Here is a 12,883-nt window from a genome sequence, read left to right as displayed (position 1 = left end):
CACGATACCTCTACCAGCGCTCTGCTCAGCTCCCTGACAAGTCGCGGGTCCTGCTCCAGCACCTGCTCACTCTCGGTTTGTACACATTTCTAACCCTCTCACTCCCCTGGTTTCCTAGACAGAAGTGGACCAGAGTAGAAACACCATTTCATTTTATTTCTTTATTAAGTGAGAGGCGGGGAGGCTGGGAGGCAGAGAGACAGACTCCCACATGCGCCTTGACCTGGAACCACCTGGCAAGCCCCCTACAGGGTGATGTTCTGCCCATCTGGAGCTGTTGTTCCATTGCTCGGCAACCGAGCTATTTCAGAGCCTGAGGCAGAGGTCATGGAGCCATCCTTAGCGCCCGGGGCCAACTTGCTCAAAAAATTTGAGTCATGGCTGCAGGAGAGGAAGGGGGGGGGGAGGGGTAGGAAGAGATGGTCGCTTCTCCTGTGAGCCCTGACTGGGAATCGACCCCAAGATATCCAAAGGCTGGGCCGTCACTCTACCACTGAGCCAACTGGCCAGGACCAGAAACACCATTTTTTAAAAAATTGACTTTTAGAGAGAGAGGAAGGGAGAGAGAGACAGAGAGAGAAACATCGATTTGTATTCCCACCCATTCACGCCATCATTGGTTGGTTCTTGTATGTGCCCTGACCGGGACTGGAACTCACAACCTCGGCATGTTGGGAACAACACTCTAACCCACTGAGCTCCCCGGCCAAGGCCCAGAAACACATTTGTCTTTTAAGAAGTGAAGTAACTAAAAACCCGTCCAGCAAGAAGTTTAAGCAAAGCGGTTTTAGTACAGGGACAAACAGTTCAGCGGAGGGCAGCGTCCCCTCAGGGCACCAGGTGTCACAGCGTTGTCATCAGTCGGAGACCTCGTGATGAGCCCTGTGACATGCTGGTGGGTGACCTCGGGCACGGTTTCTTCACCTCCCTGAGGCTCAGGGACCTTGTCTGCAATGGAGGTGATAACAGAACTTACCATATAAGGATATTTCAAGGATTAGAGGAGACAAATCATTTTATATAAGCCTTACTAAAACGTTAGTCGCTATTAAAATTAATTGTAATGACCCAAGTCACCAGGAAAAAGGGTATTAAATTATTCATCGCTGATACTTGAAGGCCGCCAGGGACAGCGTCGTAGGTAATGCGTTTTAGAAAGATTTCACCGAACCTGGTCACGTTCTCAGAGGCCTGGCGCTTCACGGGGGAAGTGGCCCTGGTGGGACAGCCCCCTGCGGCCTGAGAGAGTGCCCCCCCCAGGGCCACGTGCTCTATGAAGGGGAACAGGCCAGTGGCTTGAGGGTCCAGGCTCCGCCAGGAGGTGACGAATGGCTGCGCTGGGAAGACCAGGCACGCCCGGATAAACAGTGTGTTCCCTGTGCTCTCGTCATTTAAAAACAAACTGAAAAGCAGGCACCGTTTAAAAATAGTGAGCTGGGCAGGAGGACAGTCCTTTGCCTGTGTGTCCTCATCCCGTCCTCTGTGGAACCGCGGCTTAAAACCCAGCGGATGACGGCAGCATGGAGCAGGCAGGGACTCCCGGCAGGGCCGCGGTGGCCCGCGTAGGGGACGCTCCTGAGGCCACACCAGGAGGGCGGGGCGGGTGTCCACCCTGCATGGACTAAATCCCCCTCCTACCATTTTTGCTGCACTTGGAGTTCTCGGGGTGCCGGGGATAGTGGAGGCTCCACGTATGAACCCACAGAACATCAGCCTGCCTAGTACCCTGAGGTCCCTCTCTTCCTATAGCCAAAACAGATCTGTCTCTTCCTGCTCCCTGCCCTCCTCCTCCTCCGGGGACAGGACCCGAGAAGGAGGTCTCCATGAGCCCCATACTGCCTGGCCAAGGACGGCCCACAGTGGCGGCCTCAGATCTGGTAACAGGGAGGGTCTGGGGACACCTGGGGAAAACCCCACCCCCACCCCCCACCCCCGTGTGTGTGTGCGCGCGCGCACACACACACACACACACACACTGGTATTCCAGAATCAGGGAGGGCGGGAGGACTCGCACATGGCTGTTGGCACAGAAGGCATTGTGAGCACTGAACAAACGGCCCACCGGGCAGCGTCCTCTCTGTCCACCAGCCTGAAAGGTTCCCCAGAGCCTCCGCGGAGGGAGCGCTAGCTGGCCTGGGCCAGAGCGCAATGCTGATGCGGGAGCGGGTCTGGGCCTGGGACTCCGGACTGAGAGATGACAGCCCTGCCGGAGAGACGGCGGTGAGCCGCTGGACGCAACTGCGGAAGGATACGTGTCGGACTGACTTTCCACCCGCAGGTGGAAGGGCTCAGACCCGGACCAGCCCTGCGGTGGTTCCGTGTGAGCCTCGCCGGGTCGGGCCCCTGGGCTCCATCCAAGGCCTCGGTGTAGGAAACACTGGCTGAGACGAGCAACGGGGCAGGCGTAAAACGGTCAAGGTTCAAGGGAGTGGATTCTGAAAACATCTCCACACGTTCACGGGTGCGCAAGGCTCTGAACGCATCAAGATCTCACGTCCTGCGAACGTCTGTCCTCACGGATTCCCAGTTCGGGACTCCACCGAGGAGCGTCCTGTCGGGAAGAGGCCTGTCGTTACTCTGGCCACTCCCTTAGCCACTGTGATGGCTGAACTGTGTCCTCCAAACTCATATACTGACCCTAAGACCTCAGAATGTGACCGCATTTGGAGATGGGGGTCCTTACAGAGGTAATTAAGGCAAAATGAGGTCACGAGGGTGGGTCTTCAGCCAATGTGACTGGTGTCCTTATAAGAAGAGGAGATCACTGTGCTCTTTTAAAAAAATTTCTATTGATTAGAGAGAAAGAGGAGAAGGAAGAGAGAGAAGCATCAACCAGCTGTCCCACCCAGCTGCTCCGTCTAGCTGTGCACTCGCTGGTTGCCTTTTGCAGGTTCCCTGACCGGGGATCAAACCCGCGGCCTCAGCGCACCAGGACAACGCTCCATCCACGGAGCCGCCAGGCCAGGGCTACGCTCTGTTTATAATTAACAAAATGTGCCCGTCACTAAGAGGCCCCTCGGGGGCCCCTCTTCCAACCACAGCCCTGAGATGAGAGATTTCTCCCTCCAGGGAAGGCGAAGTCTGTGACCTTTCCACCAGGCAGACACCGCAGGGGGCCCCCAAGGCCAGGACCGTCAACAGACTTGCTAAGAAAGTTCGTGTTTTGCCCCCAGACATCATCACCTTGAGCCCAGGACCCTTGCCTTGACCGGGAGATTCAGTCCCTGCCCACCCACCCTGGATTTGGGTCCCAGGAAGAACACACACACACACCCCCTCCCCCTACTCCCACCACCACCCCTCCCACCCACCCCCCACCCCCGTGCATGATGAAGCTTTGTTACTTAGGCTCCAAATTCACTGTGTGTCTCCCCCATCTGCTCGAGGAAAGCCCGACTCTTGACAGCCCCTCCCGTGTGTTGGGGCGTCACCGGCAGTCACTGGCCACATCCAGTTGTGCACCCTGGGACCCCACTCTGGGCCGACACCCCAGAAGAGCTCCGGAACAAAGACGCGCTCCAGGGATCAAATGGGAACGCCCCCGCACGTGCTTACGGGGAGTCCGGGCACAAACTGGGAGTTATTTACGTAAAGCGAGAGAAATGAATGAGGAACAGGCAATTAACTCAGCACCGCTCCCGCGCGGCTCAGAGAAGTTCAAGTGGTTTTGAGCTTCTCTGCACCTCGGGCGACGATGAGGCATCCGAAGGCACACAGAGGGCCATCAGCAGTCACGTCACGTCCGCCACGAAGCCAGGGAGCCTGTGTTTGTTTGTGGCTTCATCCATATATAGTAAAACCACAAAAACACGCCTGGGAACGCTGGCCGGAGCTCCAAGGGGGAAGGGAGGCGAGGAGGCGGAGGGGAGGAGCGCGCTGCAGGGGGGGGGGGGTGCGTGCGCTGGGCCGGAACTTTTGCCAGCACAGCTGGAGGTGTGGACTTGGAGAGAGCAGGCTGGGCTGTGTCCCTCCGTGGGGTTCCTGTGTTTATTTTGATCTTTCACGGTTATTAATTATTCATCAAACTTTAAATTAGTGATAAAGACATGGTCCCGCTCTGCTCTCAGAGCTAAGTGTCTTGGCAGAGTCTGAACCAGACCGCCCCCGGCCCCTGGGATCCCGCCTTCCCCGAGGGCTGGCTCTGCCAGGGTCCATTTCACAGGTGAGAAAACCGAGGCCCAGAAGCGTCAGGGACGCGCCCAGGGTCCAATGGCTAGTGTCTGAGTTGGGGGGACTCCTGTGTGGTCTGCAGACTGCTGGGCCCATGTTCTCACCACCGCTCAATGTCCTTGGGGTCAGACTCTCACTGTGTGGAACCCCACGGAAGTCAGGAGCCCCTCTGACAGGGGGCCCTGTGTCCAGACCAGGACATCGGGCTTCATGAGCGCCTGCCTCTGTCTAGACAAAACACCCAAACCAAACAAACAGGAGCAGCAGCACACTGGCCCGCCAGGACAAACAAGTGATGTTTCCCCAGCCAGCAGACAGGGAGGTCAGGGCTCAGCCACATGTAGATCAGAGGGGCTGGGGCCCGCAGCAGGAGACCCCACCCGTCAGAACAAGGGAAAGGGAAGGGGAGGGCAGGGCGAGGGGGGCTTGTGCGAGGTCCACAGAGACGGAGGGGAGCCAGGGCCCGGGCGCCTTGCACACCCACTACGTGCCGCCCCTGCCATGGGCGCTGACTCAGCGCACCCGACAGACCCAGAGGCAGGGCCTTCCAGGCAATGGAACAGCATATGCTAAGGCAGACAGACAGGTGCCGGCCTCGCCAAGGTGGCTCCTACCCTTTCTACCCTGAGGGTCCTATCAGAGGGAGCCACCCGCAAACTGGCAGGGGAGGGCAGAGCAGAGCAGAGCGGAGGGTGTCCCAGGATGGAGGGACTCACTCTGCTCTGGTCACCCCCAACCTGGCAGGGGAGGGCAGAGCAGAGCGGAGGGTGTGCCAGGATGGAGGGACTCACTCTGCTCTGGTCACCCCCAACCTGGCAGGGGAGGGCAGAGCAGAGCAGAGAGGAGGGTGTGCCAGGATGGAGGGACTCACTCTGCTCTGGTCACCCCCAACCTGGCAGGGGAGGGCAGAGCAGAGCGGAGGGTGTGCCAGGATGGAGGGACTCACTCTGCTCTGGTCACCCCCAACCTGGCAGGGGAGGGCAGAGCAGAGCAGAGGGTGTGCCAGGATGGAGGGACTCACTCTGCTCTGGTCACCTGCAGGCCCAGTGGCAGCTGGAAGGCTCTCCTGCAGGACGGGCACTGGCTGTGCTGTCGGGCACCCTCTGGCAGGGAGGCTCTGGGGATCCCAGCGGCTGCCCGGCCTCAGGCCTGGCACACGGGCTCTTTGCCCAAAGGCCCTGGGGCAGGGCTACCTGCGTTCCCTTGCAGGAGCCCGGAGTAGAGACCCAGTGTGGTCAGGGCCTGGCACACGGGCTCTTTGCTCAAAGGCCCTGGGGCAGGGCTACCTGCGTTCCCTTGCAGGAGCCCGGAGTAGAGACCCAGTGTGGCCAGGGCCTGGCACACGGGCTCCTTGCTCAAAGGCCCTGGGGCAGGGCTACCTGCGTTCCCTTGCAGGAGCCCGGAGTAGAGACCCAGTGTGGTCAGGGCCTGGCACACGGGCTCTTTGCCCAAAGGCCCTGGGGCAGGGCTACCTGCGTTCCCTTGCAGGAGCCCGGAGTAGAGACCCAGTGTGGCCAGGGCCCTGAGAGGGCTCGAGGACGAGGGGGTGGAGGACGCTGAGGGGCAGCATGCAGTTGACGAGGCACTGGCGCAGGCGGGCGGCCTGCCTTTGGGGTCCGGAGCACCCCCTCCCCATCCCGCTTGGGGACCACAGGAAGGCGGGCGAGGGGACGGGGTGCTCTCTCCGGCTGCACCCGTGTGGGACGCCAGGCGGGCAGAGGAGGTCGCTTCAGTGACCGTAAGGAGACCAGTCAGGGTCACGTGTGGGAGCCTGAGACATGGAGGGAGGGAGGAGGGGGGCCCAGGTGTCCAATCACTTTCAAACTTTTTAAAATCAGTGGAAACCTTCTTTCTATATAAAACGTGACATGCATCTTCAGGCGCTGGGCACCTGAGGGCTCTGCAGAACCCCAGCCTTGGGCAGCGTGTCGGGGTCAGCCGGGAGCCGTGGCTGGGCAGGGGGTCCTCTCTATACTTGTGGCTCCTATTGGGGCTTTAGTGCAAAATCTCAGCTCCCCCTCCCCTTCCCAGCGTCCCTGAGGCCCTACTGTGTGCCCGGCCTTGGGCTAAGCAAGGAGGTATGGTAGCTCCACGAGGAGCTATGCCCGGGTCACCAGCATATGGCTGGTGCTCACCAATGCATACGTGTGAGACAGGGCCCTGACTTCCCCTGGGACTGCTGTGGGCGGACCTGCAGACAGGGACCCGGAGAGTTCGGAGGGAAAGAGACTGCTGGCCCCGGCACCCGGGGTTAAGGGTCCCTGAGCCGTCTTCCTCGGTCAGGCCTCCAGATCCACCGGGACCCCTGACACCACCCACCGCCCCCACCCTGTGCCACAGCTCCAGGCCTGTGCAGGGCACTGGGGGCCTGGGTCAGCCCCCTTACTGCCCAGCTCCACCCAGACCCCGCTGGCCAGGGCCCAGGGCTCTCCTCCAGGGACAGGGCTATGCAGGAGGGCCTGTCCTGCTCCTTCAGGGGACAGCCGAGTGCGAGAGAGAGACTTCTGGGAGGGCCTCGTTCAAGGGACATCGCAGGGAAGAGGAAACAGGCCCTCTGAGTGCACGAGGGCTCTGTCCATGGCCCTCCCTGGCCCTGTCCTCAGTGCCCTGCACCACGGTTGGCCACACTGGCCTTTAGGCTCCAACAGGGAGGGTGGGGCTCCCCCTAGCCCTGTCTCCCAGGGTTGGGGTGGAGAGCCCACAACACCGTGGTCCAGGGGAGGACCAGGCTGCCCAGGGCCCCCAGGCCCCTGGCCGTCACCCCAAGAGTGACTAAGAACTGGTGGCAAACGAGAAAACATGACACTGTGCCCCCCACCCCCATCCCGCCAAGTCCAATGAGAGCCAAAGCTCGCTCTCTCCCTTCTCTGAGCAGCATTCCACAGACACAGCAACAAATAACCCCCGAGGGCCTCTCCCCCCGCTCTCTAACCCGGAAAGTCCCGCCGGTTCCCTTGGTGATGGGTCAAGTCCCGCGGGCCTGTGGACCTCAGCCCCTCTCCGGCCTGCACCCGCCTGGGCTCCAGACTGGGCGTGGGCGGGGACCGGCCTCCCGCCGGTTCCCTTGGTGATGGGTCAAGTCCTGCGGGCCTGTGGACCTCAGCCCCTCTCCGGCCTGCGCCTGCCTGGGCTCCAGACTGGGCGTGGGCGGGGACCGGCCTCGCTGTCCCTGCTGCTCAGACGCCCACTGCTCACCCCCGGGGCCTGCCTCCCTCCCTCCTCTGGCCTCCCGGGGAAGGGGCTCCCCCACTATGATGACGAGGGGAGGCACACCGCACAGCCACCAGAGCGGCCCCTGCAGCCCCAGACGGAGCCCTAGTGCGGAGAAGACCTCGGTCCTTTAAGTGACCATCCCCTGTGTTCATCCCAATAGATGAGCATGCCAATCCCCACGCTGCTGCGGCTGCGGCTGCAACACAGGCAACAGGACAGGAGCCAGGGCTTGTTGAAGGGCCCCTCGGACATATTCACCCCAATAGGCAGGCATAAGAAATCCTGCCCTGCTGCCCACCCCTCCCTCCTCCTCTCCAGGGGGCCGTATTCACCCCAATAAGTGGGCACCCCCCCTCGGTGGGGACCATCCTTCCCCAGAGCCACAGCATGGAAGCAGCTGAGATTCAGCTCCTGACTGCTGTCCCAGTGGGCCAGGGAAGGGACGAGGGCGTCACCCCTGCCCCCTGGGCGGAGGACTGGGAAACCTCACTCCCTCCTGGCGCTGGGCCTGGCCCATCTCCTCCCTCTGCCTTCCTGGGGACCTGCCTGTCACCGAGCACGGCCTCCACTCAGTTTCTGAACTCCCCTTGCTTTTGACAAGGGAAAGTGACCCCCACCTCCACCCCGTGCTGGTCACAAGGGGCAGCCTGGCCGGTGGCCTGTAGGGATGGGGTGTCCCCATGTTCTCATTACGCCTTGTTCTAAAAATCTGCACGGACGGGCAGGACGCTGTTCAGCTCTGGTGCCTCAGTTTCCCCTTTGGCCCTTCATTCCTTTCGGGTCAGAGGGCCCCGGGCAGTTTAGTCCACCTCCATTTGCCAGATAAAAGAGGTCAGGCCCTCTTCCCCGGCTAGCCACTCCACACAGCCCTAATTCAGGAAGGACAGGAGGGGCCCCGGGAAGGGAGGCAGGCTGGGTGGGGGGGGAGCTGGGGAGGCAGAGACTGGGGCGGAGACACGGAGGGGCATCTGTAGGGTCCCAGCCACCGACTCCCCGGGGCAAAGACAGTTCTTCTGCTTCCCCTGAGCACAGAGCGCCTACTACGTGCCAGGCCCCAGGAAGAGAGCCCTGAGCAGACAGACGACAAGTGGGCAGCGACTGACCACAGGGGCTAACAGCCAACACTGTGGGCCCGGCTCTGGTCCAGTTGCTGTCTCCACTGTGAGTCACTTCATTACACAGACACAGATGGGGGGGTAGTTTCAGACACGTATCCATGCTGCTAGGAAAACACACCTGAGAATAGGCGCTTTCGTTGGGGACAGGGGTCTCTCGGGGAAGTGACACCTGAGTTAGGATCCGAATTAGCGCCCTGGGCAGAGGGTATACATCCAGTGTAAAGGCCCTGGGGTAGGAAAAGCGGGGACAGAGGTGGGCAGGGACAGCAGTCTAGAATTACTGAGCCCGGTGGCATCCCGAAGGACTCTGAGCAGGTAAGCTAGGTGATGTGGGCTTTTGTTTTTAAAGCTCATGCTGGCTGCAGTGGAGGAGGCGAGTGGGTGTGAGGTGAGGTGGGCTTAGGAGGCTTGGCTCTGAGATTTTCAAGAGGCCCTGGGGGTACTCCACGCCCTGTCGGAACTGGCCAACCAGGCTCGTGCCCTGAGCAATGGGGACTGTCCCTCGCCAGCTCGATGACCCAGATAACCCTGGCACTTCTCTGACCACCCCACATCCCTCCAGCGGTCTGGCCTGACAGTTCCGAGACCACCCCCTCCTCGCATCCCGCAGGTCGGTGATCCTGGTTACAGAAGATCCCTCCTTGGGGGTCCCTAAAGCCTTTCCAGGTTGCCCCCTCCACCTTAGTCCTGCAACATTCCTTATCGTGGATGGCTTATCCCCCGCCACTTGGCTGGACAAGGGCTCTAAGCTAGGGGAGCCCTTGCTGTGTCTGCTCCCCCCCTCCCCCCCAGCCTTGCTTTTCAATCAAGCGGGTCCTGAGCACACAGCTGGGGATCGCTCCCCTTGGCACAGGCAGAGGCACAAGCCAACGTCACACCCTGTGCGCACACTACCAAGGGCGCTGCTCGGAACAACCGTGATGCTAAGGGGACACCATGGTCCAAAGTCCGAGCTCTTTGTCCCCGACCACACCACCGTCCCCTGCAGAAGGACCCCTGCCTGCTCACACAGCTCCCCGTGAGCCGCCAGCCAGGTGAAGGCCATGAGGGGCGAGGCTGGCCGCAAAGGCTGTGCGCCCCCATAAGGTCTGGGTCCTCCACCTGAGGTCCCGCAGGTCCCAGGGCAGTCGGGCACCAGAGCTGTTCCCCTGTGATGGCCGCGAGTGGCATAGGAACCTCCCGGGGCAGCACACCTGCTGGCCTTCGAGAGGTCACAGCCTGGCCTGTACCACCTGATGCCCAGCCCCCAACACACAACGGTGCCCACCGGGCTCCCCCGCCACCCCTGTGGACACAGGCGGTCACATCCACCCGACGAGACCACAGGTGGTCCCTGTGCAGCACCTGACAGTTGCTTCATGTCAGAATGACCGGGGCCCCTCGGCGCACACGGTGCACCCCCGTGCCTCGGTTCTCTGCAGCCCCCAGCCCCCCAGTGGCAACTTCAAGAGTGTCAGGCTGGGTCTGAACGGGTCCTCTGCTGTGGCCAGGACACCCGTCCCTTGAACAATGAGGGGGATAGGGTGGGGCAATCTCCTGTCACCTTGGGTGGGCTCTCCGCCCCCTGCACACCGCGTGTGTCCGTGTGCCCACCCGTGTGCGCCCACGCCGGCTGAACCGCAGAGCGGACGCAGAGCACAAGTCCCTCAAACAGCTGACAAGGACACACAATGGTCCTCAAACCACTGTCTGGTCACGGAGTTTTTCTTCCCTCCCCGAGCGTAGCATGTCGGATTACTATCTCTGCTAGGGAGCAAGCTTCCAGGAAGAGAGGTTTCGGGGAGAGAAACTGGTCCGGCACCGCCCAGCTCAGGGGACACACACCACCTGGGGGGGGGGGCGTTGCTGCATCCGGCCTTCTGCACACACGCACGCAAGGACCTGACCCGTTCAGGGCCCAGGAGGGAGGGGCCTCCCTTGGGCATCCAGGAGGCCCTGCCCAGGGGCTCAACGCCTGCACAGTGGTGTCCCCGTGAGGTGACAAGGTCCTTGCCCGGTCCACCTCCTTTGTCACCTTTTCTAGGCACAGCCTGGCGAGGCAGATCAGACAGACCCTCGGTGCCTGCCTCCCTGGCATCCTGGCCCTGCCCCGCACACGTGCAGGCAGACAATAGGATCTAGGATCGGGCGATCTGGAGATGGAAGCTGGGAGGGGAGCACGACACCCCCGTCCCTGCGAGGCCTGCCAAGTTCAGGGAGCCACCAGGCCTTGCACAGCTACGGCGGCACAGGGGTAAAGAGGAAGCCACCGCCCACGGCCCTCTGGTGAGGACAAGGCTTCTGCCATCTGGGAGCGGGGCCCACCCTGTGTACACAGATCCAAGGGTGTATACTCCCGGGAGGGCTGTGCCCACACCCCTGGCTGTGACACCCTGGGCCGGTCCCTGGCCTGGTGGTTATACCCAGGGGGATGACCATCACTGAGGTCCGCCAGCCAAAGGCACCTTGGAGGGTCTCAGGCAGATGGACAACACACATGTAAACTATTCCTTGGGTAGACTGAGTAGCAAGTGAGTAAAACCCCCAGATGACAAGGAGCAGAATGCCAACCAGTGGCTATGGCATGGTCCAGCCCAAGAAGGGCCTGGCCAAAGGGGCAGAGAAGCCCAGCTCCTTCCTGGAAGGACCTGTCCACACCCCCAGGAGCCACTCAAACCCTAACTCCAGCCAGCTGCTGATAGCAGCCAGCCAGATGGTGGGGAGCCAGCCGAGGGGGCACTGCCCCAGGAGCCCCAGCGGGTGAGCGGTGGGGGGGGCTGCTGACAGCCCCCAGCACCATGTCCCACCCTCCCCTAATACCCAGGACCCTCCTTGTGCCCCAGCAATTCCTGAAGCTCTGTATCTTCAGGGGCCAGTGGCCTAGAGGTGGAGGCTATGCCTGGACCGCTCACCTCCTCACCCTGTGGACCCAGACAGAGCCGCCCTGGGAACCGGGCCCAGAGCTGGGGTGCCAGACGCAGCGTCCCCGCCCCCCTTAACCCCCAACACCCCACCCCGAACACACCGCTCCTTTTGGACCCCAGGGTCACTCAGTTGAGGACACAGACCGGGCTACTCTACTCGAGGCAGGCAGACACAGCCCCCTCCCTCCCTCCCTCCCGGTCCTCGCGCCGCGCTCCCACACCCTGGCCCCACCCGCGTCCCAACCCGCCCGCGCCTGTCCCCGCGCCACTCCAGCAAGCTCCAGCGCCACGGGCCGGGGCGGGTCTCCGCAGCGCCGGCCACTGTCGGGGTTCAGGGGGCTGAGCCCCATTTCCCACGGTCTGGGAGCGCTGCGGCGCGAGGTTCCCCAGACCCCCGAAGCTGAACGCTGGCGGCCCGCTGGACGCTCCGGGCCCTCCGCTCCTCGGCCTCCCCGGACCCTTCCCCGGGATCCTTCCTGGTTCCCTCCCGGCCCCCTCCCCAGCCCGCTCCTACCGTGCGGAGAGCTCGGGGCGCGGGGCCGGGCGCGCGGGGTCTCAGCTGGCAGCGCGGCCCGGCTGCAGGAAATGCCAGAAGACTGATCCAAGCGCGTTCGCGGAGGGAGGGAGCAGGCCGGCGGGAGGAGGAGGAGAGAGAGGGAGGGGAGAGGAGGGAAGAGGGCGCGGCAGCTGCAAAACCCGGGCGGGATTGGCCACGCCGGAGCGGGCGCGCTAGAGACCCCAGTCTTGGCCGCGCTCAGGCCTGGCCACGCCCCCGCCTCCCTCTCCCTGGGGCGCGCCCACGCCGGGGCGCACGCTCACTGGGCAGGGCCTTCGGAGGCGGTGGCCACAGGTCGGTGGGCACACTCCCCTGAAAAGGGGCAGGAGGATGGGAGGGGGCGGGTGGGGTGGCCAGGGGGGTCAGCCTTAGGGGTTCGTTGCACTTAGGGGTGCGGGAGAGTGCCAAGGTCAGGGATGTGTGCGCTGCCCATGCTCGCCAGAGTGTGGGGTGCTTCCCTCTCTCCTTCTGAGCTCAAGAAAACTGTCAGCATTGGCCCCCCAGTCACGGGAGCCAGCAGAACACAAGAGGGAGACCGGAAAGCTGGCCCTTGTCCTACAACATGTGGGCTCAAGGCCCGTAGTCACACTGCACGTTTCTAACTGTACCTTTTTCTCAGGACTTTCTGGTGTAAAGCTCACCCCCTGTGACTTCCTGCTGTGTGTCCCCCCTCACCCCTTCTGCCTCCAGAGACCTTTCTAGACCCCAGAAGTCCTCCTGTGTAGAAGAGACACTCTAATTTGACCGAACAACCCCAGACAGAAGCCAGGTGAGAGGTCTTCCCCTCCCCGGTGATGCATCGTGACCGCCAGCCTCCCTGGCTGTGTGCGGAACCTCAGCCTGGTCTTCAGAGCCTGCGGGGCCTTGTCCCAGCATCTGTCCCCAGAGGCCAGACCAGCTGGAGCCCGGCAAGTCCAGGCACT

The 12,883-nt window shown here is 62.2% G+C and overlaps 1 protein-coding gene across 1 annotated transcript in view; it reads right to left on the bottom strand.

Annotated features, from left to right (window-relative positions):
- The window catches only part of OSBPL5 (oxysterol binding protein like 5), a 54,329-nt gene extending 42,273 nt beyond the window's left edge, over window positions 1-12,056 (bottom strand). Inside the window, exon 1 of the mRNA XM_066252303.1 lies at window positions 11,919-12,056. The gene's annotated coding sequence lies outside the window, so the exon portion shown is untranslated. The remainder of the gene's footprint in view (window positions 1-11,918) is intronic.
- Between the last annotated feature and the right edge of the window lie 827 nt (window positions 12,057-12,883).

The sequence above is a fragment of the Saccopteryx bilineata genome, chromosome 1, assembly GCF_036850765.1.
Source record: "Saccopteryx bilineata isolate mSacBil1 chromosome 1, mSacBil1_pri_phased_curated, whole genome shotgun sequence".
In the NCBI taxonomy this organism is placed as follows: domain Eukaryota; kingdom Metazoa; phylum Chordata; class Mammalia; order Chiroptera; family Emballonuridae; genus Saccopteryx; species Saccopteryx bilineata.
This window is presented reverse-complemented; position numbering and strand designations above follow the sequence as displayed.